We start from the raw sequence: 12110 nt of genomic DNA on the forward strand, positions 1-12110 counted from the left end.
CCTGCCCAGATAAATGAATAGTATACTCCGACCTTAGGTAACATTTTTAGCCCCAGTCCAGTATTTGTATAGCCAACAACAGCTAACTGCCATACCTTCTTGCAGGAGCCATCTTCTATTTTTTTTTCCGGGCACATTATGCCAATTCGGCTGAGAAGAAGACTTTCTGCTTGGTACTGGAAGGAGCTGGAGGAAGAAGGATCATAGTCTGCAAGTCCTGCCGACTCTTTCCTTCTTCCAAGGGTCAGTTCCCAGATAACAAATATAACTTGTCATAAATTTGTGGCAGTGTTGAATTGTAAGTCTGTTAACTTGCTGCACATTTTCACTGGCAAGTTGTACACTTGCATAGCAGTTGAAGCACAAGTTCTAGTTGACACTTTTCAAATTTGTAGCAAATTTGCATGGCAAGTCTCTAGCAAGAGTAAAGTTGCAATGGTGAGTCTACAGTAAGAGCTCTGCAAGTCTACAGCATGAAAATTCAGCCACATTGACCCCTGTGGTGGGATGACTGTTGCACAACATAACTGAACCAGCACTTTCAGAATTTTTGCAAAGAAAGTTGATCTGGAGTCATGCAATACAGACTTGCTGCAATTGTGTAACACATTTGTGAAGCTTGGCAAGCTTAGCGAGTCATTTTCAAACTTGCAGCACAATTATTAGATTTTTTGGTTTGTGGTTTCCCGTTGTTATTTGACAGGATTAGTGATATTGGTATTAAGGCAAGTTCATTAGCGGGAGTCTCCAAGCCAAAACCAGAGAGTTTCCTGGTACATAAATACCGCATAGGTGTGGAATTATTTTTGTACATGTTATTTATTCAACTGTTGGAAACTTTTCACATAAATAAGTATTTTTTTTTTCTCAGCTGGCTCGGTTTTCTACTTTCCATAGCAGACAAAAAAATCTCACAATTAATGCTAGTCAAGAGTTAGTGATATTTAAAGCAGCAAAAACCTGTGCAATAATTTCTGTGAATGAGCATTTACATAAAAAACGTTGCACTCATTTGATAACATAATGTGTATGCATCTTTTTTTCAGCATGATCATTAATTTTAGTGAGTTGAAAAATTATTTGTGATCCTAAGAAATAGCAAATGATGGCAGTAATAGAATACCAGATGCATTATGATTTAAAAAAAGCAATAAAAGCATTTTTTTTTTTGTGCATTATGAAGAATTAGAACTACAATCCGAATTTTAATTGCTGTCTGTGATATCATTCTCGTAAGATTGTCTCACTACTGTTTCCCAGCAGTTTTTCTATTATAAAAATACTCAGTGGCAACCTGTGCATTGTGGGTGCATGGGCACAGCACCCCCTATCCCTGCCACTGGCTCACTATCCATGCACCCAGGCCCCTTTCAGGATGTCGGATGCATGGACTCCTATGGCAAGGGTGGTTTATTTTGAAGCACCTGATTAGAGCCAGAGGCTTTAATAGACTTCAAAAAATGGTGGCCTTGGGGGTGCAGAGAGGGTGCCCAGATCCCCTCCCCCCTGTTGTGTGACCATAGCGAATACATTTTTGCTATTTTCGCACCACAGTGCCACCCCGCCAATTGGGAGTCAGGTCAGCGAGACTTGTTTCCTGACTGGCCAAAGCGTCAGGTGAAATAAAGAAGGAATGCTCACTGTCTTCATGGATGTTTCCAAACACGTAACGATTGATCCATGTTTGGAAATATCCATGAAGACAGTGAGCATTCCTTTTTTTCATACCACCCGGATGAGAGATTGCCCTGCTGTCCAGTCGGGTCTCTGACCTTTCGGATCCAGTTTTGGTGTTATTCCCATCAGAGGTTCGGTTGGTGGCCATACCTAACGTTGGTGAAGGCTTTGGATCCCTGTTCCACCCTCTTTTTGCAGATGATATATAGGCCATCTATAACAGATTCAGTTCATCTATTGTACTTTTTTCATATTTGTCCTTTTATACTTGTCACTTGAACATTTGACCTTTTGCACAGTTTTATTTGAATATCGATGTGGACATGTATTAGCGCTACAACATTCACCATTTATGCTTCATATGTTTGTCACATTTTTTGTAGCTGCTTTTTCTTATTTCACTTGAAGTTAGCCCAGTCATGCCTACATTCACAATCCTATTGGATGCCCATTGCACAGGGGAAGAAGCTGAAGGATCGGACTCCTCTGGCACCACTGCTGTCTACATTGAGACACAGAGGGAGAGCACCCCACACCCTGGTAAGTGCCTGTCCTCCCATGTGGGGGCCACACCTGGGGGGTGCTGTTGGTGTGCGAGCCCCATGCCACGAGGGGGTGTGCTGTCAGTGTTCGAGACCCGCGCCATGGGGGGTTGGTGGGGTGGTGCTGTCAGTGTGCAAGCCCCACACCGCAGGGGGGTGGGGGTGGTGTTGGGGTATTGTCAGTGGGCAGTGCTGTCAGACCTATCAATGATGCTGCTCTATATACCCTGATGTGTGATGCTGATCTATATACCCTGATGTGTGATGCTGCCCTATATACCCTGATCTGTGATATGCTGCTCTATATACCCTGGTGTGTGATGCTGCTCTATATACCCTGATGTGTGATGCTGCTCTATATACCATGATATGTGATGCTGCTCTATATACCCTGGTGTGTGATGCTGCTCTATATACCCTGATGTGTGATGCTGCTCTATATACCATGATATGTGATGCTACTCTATATACTCTTGTAGCACTGACCCCAGAAGGAGCTGCTGAATCTGCTTGGGCCTGCACTCTGCTGTTGAACCCCCAATGACCTGGCTCAATCCCCTTGACACAGCTGTGGTGCAATGTTGTTGTGAAGCTATAAGTAATGAATAACCCCACAATGTGCAATATAACAATAGTATACCTTTGTCTGTACCTGGGTATCTGATGTTCCATCTGCTGGAAAAGGATCAACACTCCATATCAATTGTACTTAATCAGGAAAGTACTTTTACTGGAACTGGTATAAAATAGTAATACAGTATTTGCACTGTCACACAAACATAATGCAACAGCATAATAGGTATTCACAACAATTGCTAACATATAAAGTTGTCCTGGAGATCCCCTGAGAGTGTGTCTCCAAGTGGGACTAGCGCTCAGAATGACAACGCTTTAACTCTGGGCACCTTCCCACTTCCAGCAAACCTAAATAACCAGAGGAATGTAAAGTTATCAATACAGTACAACACTATTACTAGGGAGCCCCCCCCCCCTACTTTATGATGCAGTCCTTCTTAATATTAATAGGATGCAAGGCCTTGCAATAAGAGATGCAGCCTTTAGTCTTCTGTCTTCTGCTAGCTATGTGTGTTGTAGAAATGGTAATCCAAACAGTTGAACAAACAAGGATTATTGTAGGGTGAGTGTTAGAACTGTTCTTGCAATGGAGCACACTTACAACTGCCTCTGGTGTAATTGGTTTTGAACCACACAGTGTCAGTAACCAATGGAGTGTAGGCTTGAGGCCTGCTTAAACTCAGTCCTTTAGATAAGAGCTCCTCTGTGGGACTACAGGTCCCAGCAACACTGTGTTTATAGTCTAAGTGTGAAAAAGTGCGTTAATAACTATGAGCTGCAGCCCTCTCGCCAAACTGGGTTCAAACAGATGGATGTCTCCGCTCCACAAGATCTCAGTCTATTTGTCTCAGTCTCAGACCACGCCGTCACGCTGTTCCATTTCACAAGGTCACCAGGAGTTCTTAGTTACCTCCATCAGGGTGTCTCTGGATCCTTCCTGATCCGACCACACTGCTGTCCCAGCACGCTGTGGTGTGAAATCCTCCTCTGGCTTCAAATGTGGCTCCACACCGAACAGGCAACAGCTCTTCTGGACGCGCACACACAGATCCCTGTGGGCAGGTCACACGTCCCAGCAGCATGAGAAAAAAAATGGCCACGTGGGCCCTTTTATATCCTACCCAGCATGCATTTCAGTACTGAGTGTTCATGGGTAGGTCACTTGGCACTCTGGGTAAGTGAGTTCTTGTATAATGTAAACAGTCACTTCCTGTAACATTTCTTAATGTTACTGGGATAGGAAATAAATGAAGTCAATTTCCAGTATATGCCACTAGATGGTGCCAAATACTAAATTATAACACTGTTTATAGATTAACATTGCATTACATTAGTATCCAAAAATACCAGCACTACAAACTGATCTGTGATGCTGATCTATGTACCCTGATCTGCGATGATCATCTATATACCCTGATCTATGATGATGATCTATATACCCTGATCTGTGATGATGATCTATATTCACTGATCTGTGATGCTGATCTATATACCGTATCTGTAATGATGATCTATATACCATATCTGTAATTTTGACCTATATACCCTGATCTGTGAGGCTGAACTATATACTCTGGCCTGTGTTTCTGGGGCTGTATACTCCTGAAACTATGAGTGGAAGGAAGTGGAATACAGGGGATGGAGTGGTAGATTCTACAAGGGGTGGGGCCTATGAGAAGTGGGATGGGTCAAAACGGAAGGACGGCACTTTGGGCCCCTCATCCTAAAACTTGACTAGCCGCCACTGACAATACTGGGATTGACTATGTATAGGAGGACCATAGAATGAGCCTGCCACAAGTGCTTCCAGGAAGTAGAAAGTGAATGGAATCGATATTTGAGCTTCAATATTAGCAGAGAGGATGGTTGCCAAAATCCTTGCAATGTGTGTAACGAACTAGAGGAGGATTTTTTATTTTTTTTTGTCTTTCAGCCAAAGTGAAGTTTCATTTTAAATATTCAGTAAGCAATATCTATTAATACAATGTCGTTATCCTGTTGCATTATGGGAATAAGTCACAATTTACATATGAGACTTTTTTTGTGAGAGTCATTGAGACATTTCTCAGAAGCTGCACATTCCAGCAGGGCAAACATTTATATGTATTTATATGTGTTTTTCTAAAGCACTTCAAAATCCTTCTTAATAAATCAGTGGCATTGAGATATTTCTCATGTTCCTTACAGAGTAATAGAAGTCAGGGGTTGAGAAGTGAAAAAAATACTACTGGCATTCAGACACAGCCACTAAGCTCTTCCCCAGCATTAATTCAATGGCATTTTCAGTTTATTTTCCGTTATGAAACTTTATACATGATTTAGGGAAGCTACATCTTCAGTAAAGCTTGCAGTAATGAAGTAACTCCAACATCTATAACAGACTTCATTAAAATTCGAGGTCAATGAAGTGGACAAAGAATGTGATTTTTAAATGTGCATGCACCATTAGGAAAAGTCTGGAGAACTCTCATTAAATATTTTTACATTACAATATATGTTCAGCGGATGAGCTGTAGCTAACAGGCAGCCGATATCTTTATTTCTGGAAATAAAACATCACTGTCTCTTTTTTTTTTTATCCCCACATTTGCCGTATCTTAAAGTACAACTCTAAGTCTCAAAAAAAGCTGTATCCATTCCACAGGAGACCTAATCTTTACTTATTTTAAAGCAAAACGGTAGGCTTAACCCTGTTTTATTACTAATCAGCCTTTTTTTTTGTAACCTCAGCTGCTTTTTATTATTGTATGATTATTTTATTATCCTTCCTCATGCTCATATACTTAAAGTGTTACTAAACCCAGGACCCTGCATTCACTATATCTGGTCTCCCACAGTACACAGAACATGGAAATGCAATTAATTTAGTAAATATAAACTGCTGAATAGCTTTTCTCATCAGCATTATAAAGCAGTCTTGTGACTTCTATCAGTGTCTGTCCGAGCATTGTTTAAAGCTTGTAGGAGGACTTTTCATTCTCCTCTGACCGTCCTATGAGGTTGCGTGGCCCCTAACCTTCTGTCTGGACAGTGCTGATTGGCCCTGTGCTATTGTTAACCATTGTTTGCTTTGCAGGTATGTCATTCTATTGTTATACTGTAATGTTACTGTGTTTTATTGTTAACCATTGTTTGCCTTGCAGATACGCCATTCAGCTGCTGATTTGTTTATTTTGACAGCAACATGGTTTGCTCTCATGATACCTAAATCATTGACTCCAGGGCTGTAGGAGGTGATTTCACCACCCCGGTTAAAAAAAAGAGCATATAAGCCGAAGCATAGCGGCAGGGGTGGACATTAGGGGCAGATTGCCCCTATGCTTCGGCATATATTTTTTACTCTTTTTTTTTGGCACAGATTGCAATAAAAAAGAGGTTGTTTTACTGAGCTAATGCTTTATTGATACTGTGATTTATTGTTAACCATTGTTTGCTTTTCAGGTACACCATTCAGCTGCATCACTGATTTATTTTGACAGCAGCAGGGTTTGCTCTCACGATATGTAAATTCATGACTCCAGCGCTGTAGGAAGTGATTTCACCACCACAGTTAAAAAAAAAAGCATATATGCCACAGCATATCCACATTGATTGATGTGAATGGAGGAATCTGTTAGGATTTTCTTTTCATTCAGCCCATGGGCTGAACAAAAAAAAAGGACGGTGCATGTACGAGGTGTGTCTATTAAATAATGAGACTGATTAAATAACTCAACTTTATTTATATGTATTACACATTTAATGTTTGTTAATGAAGTCTGGCTGACTGATGCACAAGGAACTAGGAAGTGCTGTGGAGAAAATAGGACAGGGTAAATAGATCTGAATCCAGGTGACAGCAGTAAATCACACTAAAGTGTCCAATACATGATCAGATAGTGCAATTCGGTAAACACACTAAATTAAGGTGCAACGTGCTGAGCCAACAATCCTTCAGTGATGGTCCGTGCAAGTGATGCTAATGCTATGCAATTACCTCACCGCTGTAAGGTAAACAGCGAAATTAATACAGGGCAACCAGGTAACAAGGGATGATCACGGGGATGGCTGTGCAGCAGGCTCTTGGAGACTCCTCCAACTTCCTCATGTGTGGTGAATGGTAGGTAGACTCAGAGGGATAAACCAAAGAGAACTGCCATAGTGTAGTATTTCAAACATGTATTGTTTATTAAAAATATAAAAGAACTACTCACAAACGAAGTTAGGGAAATACACAGTGACAAACAGCAGCAGACCGGATATGGACGTCACTTCCGGGTTCCTACGCGTTACGTCGTCAAGACTTCAACTGGGATGAAGTCTTGACGACGTAACGCGTAGGAACCCGGAAGTGACGTCCATATCCGGTCTGCTGCTGTTTGTCACTGTGTATTTCCCTAACTTCGTTTGTGAGTAGTTCTTTTATATTTTTAATAAACAATACATGTTTGAAATACTACACTATGGCAGTTCTCTTTGGTTTATCCCTCTGAGTCTACCTACCATTCACCACACATGAGGAAGTTGGAGGAGTCTCCAAGAGCCTGCTGCACAGCCATCCCCGTGATCATCCCTTGTTACCTGGTTGCCCTGTATTAATTTCGCTGTTTACCTTACAGCGGTGAGGTAATTGCATAGCATTAGCATCACTTGCACGGATCATCACTGAAGGATTGTTGGCTCAGCACGTTGCACCTTAATTTAGCGTGTTTACCAAATTGCACTATCTGATCATGTATGGGACACTTTAGTGTGATTTACTGCTGTCACCTGGATTCAGATCTGTTTTATCGCTCACACTATCATCTGTCACTATTTGCTTTATTTTTTTGTACATAATTAATTATTTTTACACTATCTTTTTGTTTATGCATTTTGGTGTTTGCAGCAAAGTATATGAATATTATGCACACAGTCACTTTGTGATTTACTGTAGCAAAACCGTATAAGTATTATGCACATAGTCACCTTTTGATTCATTATATGCATGTTTGCACTTTTAAAACTTTCTTCCATTTTTTTGAACATATTTGCACTTTATTTTTTGCCATTGTTAGGGCTATCTTATTTATTTATTATTGTTTCATATTTATGGTTGTAAATTAGCGCATCACACCCATATCCTGTTTTAAGTTTACATTAGTGAGAGCCAACTCATATAGTGATTGCTGCTTTTTTCCATTCGCTTTTTTGTCTTTTTCTATTGTCCATAGAGCGCAGAAGTCCCTAGCTATACACAGGACAGGGGAAATGCCATATCCCAGAACTGCAGAATACAGGTGATCAGTTCACCCTTTCATTCAAGCACAGCTCAATGCGGTTTTTAAATATGTTAAATGTGAGTGTAATGTGATGAGTTTTTAGTTGCCATAAAATTTTTAAACAGAATTACACTATTACATGCCTCTATTATTCCCTGTATGCATATGAGGTGATCTTTGAAAATATCAGATGGAAGTTGTGGCTTTATTAATCAGCATTCCTACCAGTAGGTGGAGTGAATATGGGATCTGCGTTTACCATTAACTAGCCACTATGTGGATGATGACCATCTAAGCTGTTACTATTTACTACAAGTTTGTTTTTAAAGCCCTTAAGGTGAGAGTATACTTGAAGGGGGAGAGTGCACATTGCATGAAGACACCATTTGTTTGACCTTTTTTCTTTGATATGTTTATGGACTTTTCTTATATCTGGCAGATCCCGCAGTGCATTATGGAAAATGGCAGTCATGTCATCCCAGCCGCTGCATACTGCCAACTTTTCTCCAGTGACAAGGAGGGAGGGGATGATAAGGTCACTAATTCTACTTGGGTGCCTGATAGAAGAGAGGAGGATGAGGAAGCAGCACAACTTCAACAAGGCAGGATGTCCTCTAGGGGGCAGCTTAAGGGCAGCCACTCTACTACATCACATGGCAGAGCTCCGCAGGTGCAGAGCGCTGCTGACTCCCCGCTAATTTTGAAAAGTTCCTTGGTGTGGGCCATTTTGGACACGTGTGCAGCAGATCACACCATTGCTGTTTGCAACCTATGTCTGAAGCGGATCAAGCGTGGCCAGAATAGCAGCCGCCTGGGCACCACATGCTTGACTAGACATATGACAGCCTTTCATGCAGTCCGTTGACAACAGCACTCGAGAGACCCACATCAAAGACCACTTCTCTTTGCTCCTCATCTGGGATCTCCAACCCCACTATACCTCTAGTCCTCCCAAAAACCTGCACTGAGAGGAATGAAGGCATAGCAATAGGTGTCCCAAGTACTTACACCCAATCTACTCTCTACTGGCATGTGGAAGGCAATGCTTTGGCCTCATTGGATAGGGCCTCATTGGATACAGCGGTGAGCAGTACGGTGCATATTACCACTGACTCATGGTCTAGCAGGCATGGGTGGGGATGTTACCTTTCCTTCACGGTGCACTGGATAACTCTGCTGGCAGCTGGGAAGGATGCAGGACAGGGTTCAGTATTATTGTAGCTTGTCCCGCCACCACACTTACAAAATGCTAGTGGTGATTCTGCCACAGCTCCCCCTCCACCCCCTCCTCTTTGTCTTCCGGCACAGTGGCTGCATTTGCTGGGCATAGTGCCTGTGTTTGAGGGCACAGTGGCTGCACTTGATGGGCACAGTGGCGGCAATTGATGGGCACAGTAGCTGTATTTGATGGCACAGGGGCTGCGTTACTAAAGCTGCTTGGGTATAAAAGTTTTTAAATTGGTCCTGACTCCTTACTTGCTGTTTCAATCCATCTATAGGATATGGATGGATTAAAACAGAGAGACAGGAGTCAAGGCTAATTCAAAAACTTGTATACCCAGGCAGCTTTAGTACATATCCATTCACTCACTCTCATCAATTTGTACCTGAGGGTTCCCGCTGCCGCCGTCATCCTCCTCTCTCTTGCTCCTCCTCCTCTGGGTACAGAGAGACCCATCCTGTCTCCCCGCCCGAGCTGGAGAACGTGCAATAATGCCGTGCGGAAGTGGGTTGGTGGAGCATTAGGTTTAAGCATTGTGCTTGCTAGCCAAGCTATGTGCAGTGCACCAGGTATGGCCATTGGCCAGTGACACTGACAGTCATGATCCATTTTATGGGGGTGGCAGTCATTCAGCCCCCCCGGCCAAGTACGTGCCCAAGCCGCCCATACTGCCAGTGCTGAGTGCCCGTGATATATAGCAAGGCATGCTAGACTCGGAAAGGCTGTATCTGAGCGGGAGCCGGCCGCGGGAGGCTATATTTGAGTGGGGCGTGGAGAGGATGGATCAGGGGGGTTTCATGCGGAGGGAGGCAAAAAAGCCACCGCCCCTCCCCCCCCTCAAAGTTCCGGCCTAGACCTTATTGGCTTGTCAGCCTAGGCCAAGACACAGAACTGCTCCAAGCATATTCACATGTGTGTTATAAATGGTTTTTGGAACAAACCAACATCTTGGTGTATATTTGTATGTTTGACATGAATTTTCCTTTTTTGGGGCTAAACAGGCATGTTTAAAAACATAACATACACATCCTCAACTCAGGAACCTTACAACTTTGCTAAAGTGACTGCCATATGAGAATGTGTTGATTTTGCTTTCATCACATGGAGTGATCTCATCCCTGTAAAAGCCAAATGTTGAAGATGCACACAATTTAGGACTCAAAATTTGAATTTCCCTCATGATTCCATGTCTAAAAAGTGTGTATTTTCTATACATCTATTTTGCTAAAGCCACAAAACACACAGTGTGTCAACATGTGCTATCTGCCTTCATGGGATATCAATGTATAAATTTTGTGGTTGCAACCCCTTCCTCCAAACTAATGCAGGTGAGAGAAAACACATCCATTGATCCCCCATGATGGGCACTAGCACAGGTTGACACACTGCACCTTATTTCAGAAAGGACAATCCACATTGCCCTACAAGTGCACTTTCAAGTGCACTTGCATTGCACTTGTAGTGCAAAGTGGTTTTGCTTTTTTAAATAAGCCACAGTGTTTCAACATGTGGTAGATCCCATCATGGGGGATCAATGGACGTGTTTCGGGGGTGCAACCCCTTCCTCTTACCTAATTTAGTTTGGAGGAAGGGGTTGCAACCACAAAACATGTACACTGATATCCCATCATGGCAGATAGCACATGTTGACACACTGTGTGCATCTTCAAAATTTGGCTTTGCAATTACTTTACAAGTTTTAAAACACATACCAACAATAACGACAAAATAAAAATTTTATGGGGGGGTTAGATTTTGCCTAAAACATCAATGATGTTGCTCAGTCTTTTTTGAACATCATGGATATTTTGCTTCAGCTTTTCTGAAAGCTGAAGTGAGATCACACCATGATCTCACTGATGAGTAATTGTGCATTTGCACTGCTGAAGTGAGTTTCTTCTTCCACAACATAAACATCACCTAAAAATAAAAAAAACACACCATGTATGCAGGGATTCATCTATTACCTGATTCATCTATTACCTGAAGCTGTGGTCTCAGAACCTGTTTTCGACACCATTTCAACCACTTCACCCACCACTTCCCGAACCTCTGCATCCACATCCTCAGGTTGTGTGCTGAGTTCCCTTTCCTCAGGAGGTGTGGGGTTACTGGTGTCCTCAGATGTCCTGATTCTTTTCTTCCCTATGTGAATACAAAAAATGTATACTTAGCAGACAGATATTTTAAGCTAGAAAAAGCTAGAAATAGTAATATGAAACATTGCTTGGAAGTGTCATCCAATTGTCCATTTTGGCAGAGTTCCAAGGGTTTGGGTTCTTTTCTTTTGTTTCATTACCTCATTGTCTGACTAAAGAATTATGTTTATCCCAAGCATGTTTAAGGCCGTTTACTGTTGGCTGTCTCACTACCTCTGTTGGTAGTTTATTTCAAATCATCAATGACCCTTTCAGTAAAATAAAATAATAACACTGCCCTCCTGAACCTTATTTACCCCCTTGATGTACAATATGTAAAGGTTTCTATCATGTCTCCCCTTTCCCATCTTTCCTCCAGACTGTACATATTCCTGAAGTCGCTCTCAATATGTTTTATCCCCCACGCCATTCATCATTTTTGTTACCCATTTCTGAACTCGTTCTATCTTATCAATATCTTTTTGTAAGCGAGGTCTTCAGAAATGGACACAGTATTCTAAATGAGGTCTCACTAAAGAGCTATATAGGGGAATCAGAACCTCCTTCCTCCTGCTGGTTATCCCTCTAGTGATGCATCCTAGTATTCTATTTGCTTTCCCCACTGCCTGGTCACACTGTTTGCTAATTTTGCAATCATCTGAAATAAGCACCCCCAAATCTTTTTTTTTCTGTAGTGCTGGCTAACACTGTACCC

Source organism: Lithobates pipiens, unplaced genomic scaffold (genome assembly GCF_037356315.1).
Source record: "Lithobates pipiens isolate NorthernLeopardFrog02 unplaced genomic scaffold, aLitPip1_a1.2 Scaffold_16, whole genome shotgun sequence".
Classification (NCBI taxonomy): Eukaryota; Metazoa; Chordata; class Amphibia; order Anura; family Ranidae; genus Lithobates; species Lithobates pipiens.